Here is a 3355-nt window from a genome sequence, read left to right as displayed (position 1 = left end):
TTTTTTCTTCTTAGACTAGCTTTACAGCAATAGTGAAGACTATTCTGTATGTGTACCACAGCCCTTTGCGTGATTTTAACAAGGGATTTCAATGGCAACAAATAATTCTCTTTATGAATGTTCCCTTTTCAATTCAGTGAATTTTCATTTCTATGGTAGCACACAAGATAGTAAAAGTCTTGGTTTTGCCCTACTGGACATCCAGTGAGTGATAGCTCTTGCTAATTAAATGTCCGTTAAGAAGCCTAGTTTGCATGCTTCTGGAGTTACTCAGACATAATTTAGAAAAACTAATTAGCATTTCTGCATTTCAGATAATTTGGTAGCTTTTTTGCATGCTAGCATGTATTTAAATTGAAAATTTTGTAATTTTGTGAATTGACTTACACAGGCAAAAATTGCAACAGTTGGCTTTCATGTAAAATAACTGTATTTTAATCAAAGCATTCAGTATTAGAAGAAAATCTTTGTAGATTATTGGTGCTATAAAGTTTTGTTTTCAGTGGAGAACATGTAACTGGGTCAGAAAGCCCAAATCTGATGGAAAGGAGGTGCTTGTAGGCTGTTAGGTAGGTCAGCTTTGTTTTCACACTTTTACTTCTCAGTTTTGTTTTTTTCCCCCTCATCAGTGGTGTTAGTCGAAACGATACATTTTGTGAAGTAAATTTGCATAGTACTGAAAAATAGTGTTAAAGCAACCAAGCCTTTTATTTGCTCATCTGTTACAATTACTTTTTTGTTGTTGTTCCAAACAGTGGTGGGTTTTTTTTTTTCTGGTGTGTAGTATTTAAATATAATTGCTAACATCTAGAGATGTCTGGGGTTTTCTTCATTGCTGGGTAGAGGTGCTTTGTTATTTGGGGGTTCCTCCCCATAGTCTTAAGATACATGTTGATTATGGTACCATATAAATGTCTTTGTGAAGTGAATGATGGCACTTCATAACTTGAAATAGCACACAGAGTGGAAAAAAAATCATCCTATTAATTCAAAGCAAATATCATATGAATTATGGCAGACTTAAATATCGGCTGTCATCCAGTTTTCTGTGCATCTATTCATGTCAGCAAAGTATCAAAAGTAATAAAATGGTTCTTCAGCTGGTTGATTTATAAATCAAAGTGGTGTCTCCACTCTGATTTTAATGTCTATGTGGTAATATTGAAGTGTTAGTTTTAATTTAAATACTGAAAGTTTAACTGTCCTAATTTGACAAAAAGCCTGAAAACCTCAATCTTAAAAGCTCAAAACCAAACTGTGTGAGAATAGTTCATAAATTTTTCAGATTTAAAACTTTTTAAAGTGACAGTAGCATGAGCTTTTTCTCATCTAGCTTAAATGAGAAGTCTTGTTTCTGAAGGAACTGCACATAATTTCAGGAGTGTGTCTTTGTTCCCAGCTCAGCGTCCCATGTTCTAGCTGGGAATTGTAGCCACTAACTTAAAATGTGTTGTCATAGCACCTTGTGAACCCACCAGGAAGAGAAAGTAGTTGTGGAAAGCATAAATGATAACTTTTAACATGATCTTAGCTTTATAATTGTTAAAATTGCAAACCTAATTTCTAATCTGGAATTAAGTAGAATACATGTTGAACCAAGTTGTCCTAAAGACAGGATTTTTAATAGGATTCCATTTGCGTAACAGTAAGAGGGCTGACATAATCCCGTTAAAATAATTTAATCAGTCACCTTTCTTAAATGAGTCAGTGATTGATAAGGTGTGATTATTACAGATGCACACTTGTGATTTAACTTGGAACAAATGAGATGTTAACATTTAAAAATACTATGACCTATTAATTGTTAATAAAGATTGACTTAAAATTATTTTATTCTTTTTCTCTTGATACTGCAAATGAGGCTTGCTGGCTTTTTACAAGAATGCATTACAACTTCTCTCGGGTTTTGGGTTTTTTTGTTTGTGGTTTTGGGTTTTTTTTTTTGTTTTTTTTTTTTTGTTTTTTTTTTTCCGACACAGTGTTTACGCATCAGACACAGACTATTTCATTCTAACAAATTTATTTTCTCAATCAGCTCTTACGGAATCACTACTCAAATTAAATTACAATCAAATTATCACATCAAAAGATACCCTTATTACCTAACAACTGTCCATATTTTCATTTCATTTTGAGTTTTTTTTTTCCGACACAGTGTTTACGCATCAGACACAGACTATTTCATTCTAACAAATTTATTTTCTCAATCAGCTCTTACGGAATCACTACTCAAATTAAATTACAATCAAATTATCACATCAAAAGATACCCTTATTACCTAACAACTGTCCATATTTTCATTTCATTTTGATTTGTGCTCGTCTGAAAAAAACACGTAATACAAGATCTGGGGAAAAAATAAATTACCGTTTTGCAGCAGTTCATAGGTATTCTGAATAAAATATTAAAAGAAGTCATTTAATGAAAATATAAAGCAAATTTTTTTTAGATCAACAACGGATCTAACAATTCTATATTGCCGTCTTTTTGAAAAGTCTGTTTATTAAAACCTACCAAAAACACTGCTTGGAAATGGCAGTATTATATAATCACATCCACAGCACCCATTCAATCAAAGTTGGCAACGGATTTAGGAGAGGAGAAGTTCAGATAAGTGCAGCTGCAGATGCTCAGTCCTTCTAAATCCCTTTATCTGAATCAGTCCAGAAATAAAAAATAAAAATATTAATAAAAAAAATATTAGCAGTGGATTTTTTTTTTTTTTAATGACTCTTCCACGATGATTGGCAGCCGTCAGGAGCAGGACTTTGACAGCCCTAAATTATTTCCCTTTCTCTCGCTGGCTCCCTTAATTCGTGCAAAGTCCTTCTACAGAGCTCGAACTTTAGGGACCAACAACCTCTCCTTCTCCCACCCTCCCCCCGGCGTCTGTCCCTCCCCCCTTTCTCCTCAGGGTCAGTTTTTCGGCGTGCGGGCATTTATTTCCATATTTTTGTTCTATAGCTATACCTATATATATAGATAAATATATATATATGTATTTGCTTCCCTATGCAGTCTGCTTGTTTTTAGTGCTGTGTGCATTTTTTTTTTCCTGGAAAAAGTGGCCCCTTTCATTTTGCAGAATATATAGATATATAGATATATATGTTTTCAGAGTGGATGTCTGCCTTGCACCAAAATTCTACGGTTTGGCCAAGAAAAACAGGGTGCTGGAATGCAGCAGGCACCCTCTGATTAACCAGATTATTTTGCTTCTGCTTCCTTTTTTTTTTTGGATTGCTCCCATTCAAAAAAAAACAAACAACAAAAAAAAAACAGAAAAGAAAAGAAAAAGAAAAGAAAAGGAAAGGAAAGGAAAAAAAAAAAAGAGGGAGAGAGAAAGGAGGAAAAA

At 33.6% G+C, this 3355-nt stretch overlaps 1 protein-coding gene across 1 annotated transcript in view; it reads right to left on the bottom strand.

Moving 5' to 3' along the window:
- POU3F3 (POU class 3 homeobox 3) overlaps window positions 1-3355 on the bottom strand; it is a gene marked incomplete at its 5' end in the record, with an annotated part of 6005 nt that overhangs the window by 1497 nt on the left and 1153 nt on the right. The gene's annotated exons all lie outside the window — the stretch shown is intronic.

Source organism: Pygoscelis adeliae, unplaced genomic scaffold (assembly GCF_000699105.1).
Source record: "Pygoscelis adeliae isolate BGI_AS28 unplaced genomic scaffold, ASM69910v1 Scaffold156, whole genome shotgun sequence".
In the NCBI taxonomy this organism is placed as follows: Eukaryota; Metazoa; Chordata; class Aves; order Sphenisciformes; family Spheniscidae; genus Pygoscelis; species Pygoscelis adeliae.
The sequence above is the reverse complement of the archived record's forward strand: the minus strand, read 5'-3'. Positions and strand labels throughout refer to the sequence as shown.